This window comes from Sander vitreus, chromosome 9, assembly GCF_031162955.1.
Source record: "Sander vitreus isolate 19-12246 chromosome 9, sanVit1, whole genome shotgun sequence".
Taxonomy (NCBI): Eukaryota; Metazoa; Chordata; class Actinopteri; order Perciformes; family Percidae; genus Sander; species Sander vitreus.
The window spans coordinates 16,579,519-16,591,384 of NC_135863.1; the positions used below are offsets into that span (position 1 = coordinate 16,579,519).

The 11,866-nt window shown below is 40.2% G+C and overlaps 1 protein-coding gene across 8 annotated transcripts in view; it reads right to left on the reverse strand.

Moving 5' to 3' along the window:
- The window catches only part of LOC144523410 (myosin IXB), a 61,553-nt gene extending 50,148 nt beyond the window's left edge, over positions 1-11,405 (reverse strand). For all 8 annotated transcript variants that reach the window (XR_013502502.1, XM_078258944.1, XM_078258942.1 and 5 more), the window contains exon 1: positions 10,998-11,405. The gene's annotated coding sequence lies outside the window, so the exon portion shown is untranslated. The remainder of the gene's footprint in view (positions 1-10,997) is intronic.
- Positions 11,406-11,866: the final 461 nt, after the last annotated feature.

Genomic DNA, 11,866 nt, shown 5'->3' on the forward strand with positions numbered 1-11,866 from the left:
ATGCTCTTACAGCTAGTTTCTGTTTGTTTCTTCTAACTGTAGGAATAACTGAGAGGTGTCTTTTTGATATACATTTAGGTAAATTATAATGATAGATGCACTCAAGGCTGTATCTGCCTGGCCCTTGTTAGCTATGCCTAATGATCCAATTTTGACAGTCACCCTCAGAGCTAGACCATGGTGCAGAGTAAGAAATAGAGCCTCAGGGTGTGCCTTCTCTCTGCCCATAATCCAGAGCCAAGGGACAGGATCAGTGACCGCAGAGAGGATGGAGGGGGAGGTTATAGCACTCACCACAGCCATCAACTAGTCAGTCAAGACACACACACACACACACACACACACCTTCCTGAGGGTGACCCCTGCAGCTGAGGGGGAAGGGAGCAAATGACAGAAGGCTTCTCATTATGAGAGACTTGTGAGATATAAGCACAGATTCAATTTTATTTTTCTATGCAAGAGGTTGCATGTGCTGTTACCAGTAATGATAGTGATGCATGGGATCCATGGGTCTAAGAAGAGAATAAAACAGTAGAATCATGCAAAATATCATAATCTATTGTGGACAATTATTTTTTGTATGTTTTTGTAGTGGAAATGTTTTTGTTTAGTGACCCTGTGTGGCTGCTGCTCATTTTTGGCTGACAAGTTAAAAGCTCTCACTGGGAGATCTCCAACCACAGGAGTCTCTGCCGGAGCTAAAGCCCAAGTATCAAAATCACTAACAGAGAGTAGTAACTCATGTCAAAAAAGTTTAACTATCCCTTCAACAGGGAAAATGCTGAAATCTTAAAAATCAGGGCTGTTGAGCTGCATGTAGTACAGCTGGTAAAACTGGGTTAATGTTGGTTAATTCTCTCTTTAATATCCATACATTTGAATGTGATGAAAGCAGGTAATGTAAACACTGGAGGGTCGCTTCCCAAAAGAGAGTAACAAAAAAGATGTCACATGTAGCTTTTAACCTAAATGCAATATGAAGTCATTGTGCTCAAGCTGCCTGAAATTGGTTAAAATATGTCTTCCATGACATTGACAGACGACTTTTCAGTTCACTGTGGAACATTTTTGAGTTGTATATTTTGGTTAAAACTTTTGCTTGGCTTATAACTGTGCCTTTAATCAGAATCTAAACAGGCATATTTGGTATAATCAAAATCACATCACAATCAAGCTTTGATTCCAATCATCTTGGATTGATGTGTTTGGGCCTCGCAATGATGGCTGAGCGAAGACTAAATCATAACAAACAAATGCATTGTAAAAGAAGGCCATTCCTAAACAGTTGGTCGGCCTTTTCCTCACTTATACCCTATCATTACAGCTGGGTCTATTTATAAAGCCCATTAATTCAGCTTGCCACATTGAAAGAGCCAAGTTACCAAGGAGTTTGTGGAATTGATGACTTTAAAACCTCACCACTCTCCCTCTCTTTACCTCTCCTTGTCTACTCACACAGACTGCCTTGCTCACTCACTAACTTTCTTTTGCTTGCACTCTCCATCTGGTCCAGTCTCTACAAAATACAGGTCACTGCAAATCCACGCTGCAAAGCTCGGTTAGCAGCTTTCTAAAGAACGCAAGGCTATTTTTTCTCCCCATCTTTTGCCACAGAAAGGCGGACCCTGGAGCATTGCTGTCACATTATTGGACTAAGCGCTGACATACTGTACACACATATTCACAAATGCCAGTGTCCCATAGCTCTTTTCTGACCTCCTTTCCATTCCTCTCTTCCTTTTTTTTTTTTTTCATACACCTACCCAGCTTGCTTTAGTAGGTATACACTGATGGGAATCATTCAATGTTTACACATTGCAGCCTATTCAAATCAGCTGTCAACATCTGCGATGAGAAGGTAAGGTATAGAGCTCTTTCAACGGCTTAGTGATAAAAGGGTTTTAGATTGTGCTCTCCTGAACGAGCCCTCAGGTTTACAAAAAGGGCAGAATGACACCTAACCCTTCTTAGTGTTCTTCATGTAATACTGTCTCTACATGTCTTGACTTTCCTGCCAAGCCATTGGCAATGAGCCCTTCACTATACCTCATATAATAGCAATCAGAATGACACTTGTCAATGTCAACATTCATATTCTACTTACTGAGGCGACATCCACAATACTACGCTTTCATTTTTTAACGGCGTTTTAAAAAATAATAATAATAATAATGTCCACACAAGCATTTTAGCTCAGTAGCACAACTAATCTCCATCCATATTAACACATGACCATTCACACACGGTTCTTGCCGGTGTAAACAGGAAGCGGGTAGTGTGGACGCGAGACAAACGTAGCAAAAGACATTCGTTTTTTAAACAGAAACGTAGTAGTGTGAATGTAGCCCGAGGCTGTTTTACAGGACCATGGGACTGCAGGTGTCTGCGTCATTCCACAGGTAGCCTACATCATGTTGCCCCAGCACAACCAGCTGCACATAGAGGCAGCGCATACTGCTAAGGGACTCATTAGAAATCACTCTGCTGCCACAGCACACTATAGCTCGACCTGTTCCTCCGTCCTTGTTCTATCAGTGACCTAAATTAGTCCGATTCTGAAGCAAAAAATAAAAGAGGAACACAGTAACCTAATACTGCACTCACACTAAAGGCCCTGACACATCAAGCCGACGGCCGGGGGACTAGTGTGTGTGGCGTCGGCCCTCGTCGCCTTTTGTCTTGGCCAAAAATTAGCAGTGGAACACACCGCAGAGACTAAAGCCGACGGCCAAGTACCACATACATTCAGCGCCTGCGTAAGAGGAAATAACTCACCATACCAGCAGGCGACGGTAATCTATTCGTCATTCAAAAGGGAAACCGGATAACGTTGCTACGATACCACAACAAACAGTGTTTGCTCGATCAGCGGCAGAACCGAAAACAGAGCCTACGGTCCCTCTACTTCACTCCCCGCCAGGAAGACAGCGGACACCGGGAAATGGCTAACCGGACTGTGGCTCTCCCGGTGTGTCATCCGTTCTCTCTGCAAAGAAGTCTCACAACGGTGGGAGGGGAGCGACCGAACAGCCGGCTGCTGGCTCGTTAGCTAACGTTAGCTTGCTAATTTCACCCACCTAACATTCCTCATCTGGCGATAGCAATGTGCTTTCCTTCGATTTGACAAGAGCGTGTGAACTAAAAATGACATTCTTACATTGTACTAATTTAAAGGCTGGCCGGCTGGCTGGTAAGCTAGCTTGCTTGCTAGGGGGCTAATTGTTTAGCGGTGCAGAGGGTGCAGAGAGAGAGAGAGAGAGAGAAGTCTATAACGGTCTCTATATTAAATATCACAGTATAGGTTTATTTTGTAATGTGTAGGTATGTAGAGATCTTTTAAAAGACATGTTGTTAGAATAAATATGCCTACCCAAGTAACGTTAGTTATGTATATCACGTTGTACATTTGCCATCTTATGGACATAATGTGCAAAAATAGTTATTCCAATCGTTCAAACCTGTGTTTTTTTAGAAGAAACATTCAAATGTCATTTTTGACCAGTTTTGACAGCTCTTATATGTATTGGATTGGACAGATGAGATGTAAAATGAAAGGAGCCTTGTGTGTGCCTCTTACAGTCGTTATGTTTTCCTCACTCTCGTTTTCAAGCTGAACAGCCAATCAGATCAGATGAATTGGCTGCTCGGCCGATGACCGAATCAGCCGAAAAAAGGCAGACGAAGACCAACGCTTGGCGAACAAACTAGGCCAACGGCTTGAAGTGTCAGGGCCTTAAAAGGGGTGATAGAATGATTATATAGGGTATTTCACTAGGGCTGCAACTAACGATTATTTTAATAATCGATCAATCTGTTGATTATTTTTTCGATTAATCGATGAATTGGATAAAAAAAACAAAAAAGAATTAATTTACATCAACTCAATACATAATTACATACATACTTGTTTTAGTTAATAGTTGTGTAAAGGTAAGTAACCCAAAGAACACACACAGACAAAACACAGACACACACACACGAACCTTATTCATTAAATGATTACCATCATTGTAGTAAGTGCAAGTTAAGTTCATTTGTACACCACATTTAAACACAGCTTAAGATGACCAAGTGCTATAAAAGAACTTTAAAATGAAATTAAAAAGTACAACACACACAAATATATTTGTCAACAATAACTGATATGGGACAAAGCACAGAATATATGCATGACAATAGATTGAAAAATGAATGGGCCAAAAAAAAGCGAGTGAATAAAAACGTGTCTTTAATTAAATTAAAACACCCCTGCTTTACTACTGTTATTAACGAGCTAACGCTAGCTTGTCATGCTTGTCAAGCTGGATAACGAGTAAATACCACACCAGCACCAGAAGAGGGACGTTAGGTTCCTCACTTCAAAACGGAACAAAAGTAGGATTCTGTAGTGACTTTACCCTGCTGTTGAACTCCCTTCCTCCGCATCAAGGACTCCAACATGTTTACCTTTTAGGAGTTGCTGAATCATCACCGTGGTGCGCCTGTGCCGTGCCATGCCATGTCGCTTTTGTTTATCTTGCAATTAACACGTTTTCGATTTATGTAGTGTGAAATGCTCCCACACCTTGGATGACTTAGGTCGAACTGATTTCTCTGCCCCCGCCATGTGTTTCAGAAAAAAGTTACGGGTCTCTCCGGTCTCTCTCCGTATTTCCTCTACCCCCGCTCTGCTCTTTTTTCTTTTCTTTCACTCCGCGCCGCTCGGCACGGCACTCAACTCAATTGCTTTTATCTCCGCGACTGCGTGACAACGAATCGATAATGAAATTCGTTGCCAACTTTTTTAATAATCAAATTGTATCGATTTTATCGATTCGTTGTTGCAGCCCTATATTTCACACTGTTCCTTAAGGTCTCCTAATAGGGTATGTAACATTGGTTGGGCTGAAAATGGCCCGAGTGCTATTCTATGGGCCCTTAAACACCCTGTGAATATGGCCCTATTTGGAACAAGAGCTTTTCTTCCAAATATGGTATGCTCATGAATATTTGGATGAGCTGCGCGCTGATTGGTTGAGCGAACCACATACACATACATTGGAGACGAGACAGCAGGGCTCATATTTCAGACACTGCAATGTTATACATTGTTTGTCTGCTATTTCGTTATTAAATTCACTTCTGAGACATTTTATGCGAGAAATCAACTATATAAAGCTTAAATATGGGGTCGTTTTACGAAAATTGATGGCTAATTGCAAATATGGTAAGACATGTCAGACTTCAGGAGCTAATATTACAGAACAAAAAATCCAGGCAAGAACTGAGTGTCCGGTCCCCGCCAGGAAGACAGCGGACACCGGGAAATGGCTAACCGGACTGTCAATGAGATGTAAAATGAAGGATGTGCCTCTCAGGTTATTTTTCCCTCGTTTTCAAGTCAGAGTCAGATGAATTGGCTGCTCGGCCGATACCGAATCCCGAGCCGATACTTGTATAATATATAAAAAAAGAACACACAAGAGCGAAAACACAGACACACAACGAACCTTATTCATTAAATGATTCACCATATTGTAACATTCAACAACGGTTAACAAACAGAGGACTTCTGTTACTTATCTCACCGTGTGCTGTGGCCATGTCGTTGTTTATCTTGCTTCCGTTTTCTAGTGTGCCCACATTTGACTAATAGCGTCTCTGCAACAAAGTGATTTCATGCTGCCCCCGCTGCTGTTTCTGTGTGGAGAAAAAAGGGTCTCACTGCGTGACAACGAATAACGATAGATGAATTCGAAAATAATCAAATTGTATATACATATATATCCAAGTCCTAATAGGGTATGTAACATTGGTTGGGCTGAAAATGGCCCGAGTGCTATTCTATGGGCCCTTAAACACCCTGTGAATATGGCCCTATTTGGAACAAGAGCTTTTCTTCCAAATATGGTATGCTCATGAATATTTGGATGAGCTGCGCGCTGATTGGTTGAGCGAACCACATACACATACATTGGAGACGAGACAGCAGGGCTCATATTTCAGACACTGCAATGTTATACATTGTTTGTCTGCTATTTCGTTATTAAATTCACTTCTGAGACATTTTATGCGAGAAATCAACTATATAAAGCTTAAATATGGGGTCGTTTTACGAAAATTGATGGCTAATTGCAAATATGGTAAGACATGTCAGACTTCAGGAGCTCCACACAGTCTGACGAGAAAGCAGCAGCCTGCTGCGCTCCATACCTAGGGCAAAGTCACCGTTTCTGGGTTACTGGACTACCCGGGCTCGGGGCTGTACGCAACTGGATAGTCCTTCAACCAATCAGACCAACGATCCGGGTGACGTAGCAGCGACAGAGGCATCAACGGGATGCTGCGCTTCGGTGGCCACTATGTTGAATGTAAACAAAAAGCTGCTTGGTCGCTTCTCTATCGTCAACGTGTTAAACCCGCCAATAGCACGCCAGGTGGATAAGCCAGTTTGTGATTGGTCCCCACAAAATTGTAATGGAAGCAGGATAGATAAATGTACAGGTTTCCAGCCTGAGCTGCAGGGCAAATCACCGGCAGATTTGGCTGGGTTTACCTAGTCTACGCCTTTGCAGTAGTAGCCCCCAAACTTTGGAATAAGTTGCCTCTACATATTAGGCTGGCCCCTACACTGCCGGTTTTCAAATCCCATCTTAAAACATATTTTTATGCCCAGGCTTTTAACACAGGATATATCATTGTCATTTTGCTGTTAAACGGTTATCTTTTGTTGTTTTTGTGTTCATTGTGTTCTATGTTTTTTTCTGATTTTACAGCACTTCGGCCAACTGTTCTTGTATTTAAATGTAATTTATAAATGAATTCAAAACATCAAACAGTAGGCTAAAACCAGAATAAAATGCCCGAGTGGTTGGTATTGATGACATGTAGCATATTCTACAGCACCCAATGTGGGTCTAATTTCCCACACTAATCATGATTCATCAAACAGTTGTGAGAAACAAAACACACTTTCCAAGTAATTCATGAAACACATTTCACCCTGAAAACCCACAAGATAGACACTAGACAGATCAATTGCAACCTCCCCAAAGTTGCTTTTAGTGTCTACAATGCACAAACAGCCCACACACCCTCTGAAGTCATCAGCAAAAAACAAAATGCTCATGTGTAGCTAACCATAAGGCATCTAAGACATCAATGTCAAAATTAAGCCATTGCAATTTCATTACTATCCTTCGCCCAACACTTGATTATTGTTGCCTTTAAAAAACATTTTTATAAACTTATCTTGCTGGCTGAGGTTGTGGTGTCACAGCAGAGCAGAGCAGAGCAGCTTGATAAGCGTATTAGGAAACAACAACAACAGTTCCTCTAATGTGGCTTAGGTTGAAAACAGCTACACACCTAAACTTCTAAAGACATGGACATTAGAGGTGTTGAAATGAATCAAATAATTGATGCATCGAATCGTGGACATGGACGAAGCTGCATCGATAATTGGCCAGGCCATAATCGATTATTTCGGTTTACAATTTAATGTAGGCTTAACAACCTTTCTGTTTACATATTCTGTTATGTTTTGCACATTCAGGAAGTGCCATGTGCTCAGTGCTGTAGTTTTATGTATCCAATTTATTTAGTATCAGCACTGCAGAATGTTTTGTTTTTGAAGCTTGAAAAGCTATGAATTAAATATCCTATATGGCTTTAACAGAAAAATGTATTTAACGCATCGTGATAGCGAATCGAAGACATGATAATCGTAATCGAAAGATCATTGAAGATTCACACCTCTAATGGACCTAGCCTATAACAAGCAGAGCACCATGTGGACTGTTAAAACACACAACGCTTAGCTGAGATAGAACCGATTTATAGTGTTATCTGTGAGGAAATGATTATTTATTATCACAAGGTAAGATTTAGCAGTTGAAAATAAATGTAATAAAGATGAATATGAAAGCCGAGTCTGAGAAAACCCTTGAATCTCTTCTCGAGTCTCCTCTGAGAAATATTTTGGCACAGCTATGATTGAGGCAATTATCTTTTCATCTGCTGTTTTACACAATTGCATCCGCCAGGATGTGTAGACCAATTACAACTCAAGGCTGAGCTGGAGATGTAATTGGTCTTCCTTCCCCCACTTGCTTCCACTGTCAGCTCTGCAGTGGTGCTTGCAGAGTACCAACCATTAGCAGGGGGCCATATGGCCCTTTTCTTTCAAAGATGGCAGAGAGACGTTCTGTGGACTGCCTCAGTGCTTAGAAGCACTTTAAGGAGGTATGGGATAAAATTGGCTGTATTGCAACATCATTTGTGGGCGTTTCTGTTTACAATCATTCGAAGATATTGGGACAGGTCTTTTGAGTGAATAATTAAGTGAAAATTAATATTACAGCTTTCAGTTCAGATGTCATTCATACATGTTTAGACAGTACTGTGTGTTCATATCTGACTAATATCGATATTCAGTTACATCTCTTCCCTTTTACATTTCTAAATAGTTACTATTATTTAAATTGTGAGACATGAAGCATTTTTAATAAATGGAGAATTGACTCTTAAGCTTTCTCTGAGGGATTGGGATGTTAATTAGATTTTGAATATGACAGATGGGGATCGTGTGTGACTGTATTGAATATGCTGATGCTTGATCCACAGCATAGTAGTTGGCAGATCCTACACCACCAGTGGGCTTACAAATGCTGCACAGTCCACACACACCCACCACACCTCCACATGCCTCCTGTGTCACTCTACCCATTACAGCTGATATTGTTACATACGGAATTATTCTATTATGCTCGTAACGGTAATATTTAATAGCTCCATTCTGGACTATGACATTTAAAAAATGAGTAATAAACATGCAAGGTCAAATATTTTGTACACATGTTCTACATTTTGTTTAACGTCACTTCCAGAGTTTGGTCTTGAAGACCTAATTTAACAGGCTGGCTGGTTTAGCTCATCTTCTTAATGAGATGTCACTTTCATTTATATTCCACGCAGTTTGTAGTTCAATGATGAACTGTGGTTTGCAAAAAAAAAAAATCGGAAGAAAACTGGTCCCAAACTGTTTTGTTATGGTGATTTCTATAATTATTTATCCATTTGTGGTATAGAAATGACTTAGTTTCAATGTTCTTATTGAGTGTCATCAGCAGAGAAATTAAACTTAAATTATAAATAAAATAGACTTTACAACAGTCACTTGCTCTCAAACTACTTAAACTAAATTAAAAAATGAAATAGGAAAGGTTCATTCCATCCACTTTAGGTTGATGCCCCACCTACTTGTTTTGCAGGGTCACAGAGTACATTTGCTGTACATCCCATTACCTTCCGGCAGGGGAATATTTGTAACTTTACACTCTAGTCTGATAGATTATTTCAAGCCATTCCTGAAGGCCTGGGTCACATGTGGCTTATTAAGCACAGAAGGATGCATATATACATTATTTTACAATGTGGAAATTACTTGCTAGTTAGGCCATTGGAAGAGCACAACAGTGTTTGTTCACAAAGTAAATCAGATAAATGGAAAAAGGGAAACAGGAGGGAGAGGAACTTCCAAGTAAAGTGCCTATGTATGATGACTTTTTTCCACCACCTAGCTAGACGTTTGTCATGTAGCAAGAGCTTGGTCCTGTAGCTTTGTGTGGAAGATTCTGTTAAGGTTTGGCCAATGTGCTACTGTACTGTATGTTATAACGGCTCCAAAATTGTCACTTCATCTGGGCGAAAATCAAATATCACAATATGTTTGACCAGATACATCAAAATCAATATTGCAGCGATATTGTAGGGTTGACTATAGGGGCTTTCACAAAATATTTACACAATTAGATTTTTGATAAATAATTACCAGTAATGTGGATATAATAACTAAATGGGTACAGGCAAATAATATAACAGCTAGATTAACCAACTTTGGAAAATACACACATCTCCCAGTCCTAATTGTTGGACTCTAAATTGATATGGTGACAGTAGTTACACATGATTATAGACATAAACCAAGGGTGAGCAGTATTAATATTAGTGTGCAATGACGGGAAAAGTAAGTAGAGGCAGTCACTGCTGATATTACTCAGCTAGACAGTCAAATAAAGTTCAAAAGGTTGTTGGTTAGTTGCAATGCAGTTGTTAAGTCTGGGGAAAAAAATACATTTAACAGAATTTGACCTTTATATTAGTTTTTTTTTTTTTTAAATGCCCTGACAATACCTATCCCATATCTCAATAACAATACTGTATCAATATCCATCTCTCAAAATACATCTGTTGCTGTTATTATACTACTTCATCTATAACTGGCAACCGTGGCTGTACTGTACTGGGTATAAATTGTGCACTACCATGGAGGGCACATAATAACAGTTATGATACACTGGTAATTTGGATAAACTGTAGTTGTTGCCCCCTTCTAGACAATTCCGGTTTGGATTTATGTCAAGGACTCAAGAGTCTGCAAAAAAAAAAACTCAACAATGTGGAGCTTTTTTCTGAAATCCAAGTGAGCCTTGTTGATCCCAGCAAAGCAACAAGCAACTGACAAGTAGGTTAGTCACATATCAACCAGGCCTGGGCACATTGCACTGTAACAAGTCAGCCTACATTCTCAGCTCATTCACACAAAACTAGATGCAGCTATGCTTCTGGAGCACTGACCAGACAGGCGGCATGTTGTTACCAACAATTATCATTACAGTCAGCCAGGACGGCTGTGAAAGTTAGCTGGTAACCTCCATTTTGTCTTAAAATGGGACGTTAAAAATTAGCTAGCTAGCTAGCTAGCTACATTCAATAGAGAAGGGTTAACTTTACGAGTCGCAGATGTTAACTGAGCTGCTTCACAATAACTTACCGATCTGTCAATGCAGTGCCTGACAACGTAAGCCATAAAAACGTAACACCTTCGACAACAATAAACCCAAAATATTTCGACAAGTGCATACTTTTTTGCCATATAGCTAGCTAAACGCTTGCTTTACAGAACAAGCACGTACAAAGCCAAGTGCACGGGCAAACAGTGTTTAACGTAACGTTACCTTTAGCGATTGTATTTCTCATTGTCTTGGTGTAATCCTTGATTGCATTCCCCGCGATTCAACCAACTGGTGAAAAAATATTGATAACCAAGTCTCTGCTTTTCAGTTTGTGGTTTTCTTTCTCCTTTGAATAAACCAATACTGACTTGTATAAACCAGGCTAACAACGGTGGAGTCCCCGACAGACTACGGTTGAGAGTTGAGCTTGCAGTTTTGAAACAGGGGTGGAAACAACATGAACCGACAAAAAACGTCTTATACGCTTAGCTATATTACACAAAGAAAAGCAGTGTCTGAGGTAAAATAGACTCAGAAGACCTGACAGACTGTGGTTTCAGACCGGCTAACTAGCTAGCCTGTCGCTAGTACTTCCTTTCTCTCTGCCTAGCTAAATAACAGAAGCAGTATGGGCGGTGGAAAAAAAAGTTGAGGAAAAAGGCACCAGCCAGATTCTATACAATGAAGGCATCCTGTTGCTCCGGGACATTTACTAAAGAACATCGCCCTCTGCAGGATTACGGCGGTGGTACTAGCTACATGGTGGCGCACAGGCTCAATATGGTATATTAATATACAGGGGTGAAAGACGTGCCGCTCATTTTTTTCTGTCCCTGAGGTTTGAATAACTTTAAAAATGTGAAAATGTCATAATAAAGTTATAGTTTACTTTAAAATATCTTTTTATTTGGGCCCCTGTCTTGAAATGCCTGATTTTATTAAGTTTTGAGATAATATTGAGAGAATAAGGGCAAAATTGTGTAAATGGTGTAACCATAAAGATGCAGCACCAAGAATATAAGTTGTTGAAAAAAATGTGTAATGATGTTCTACACAGCCTCTGAAATACATTGGCATACTCTTAAACAAGT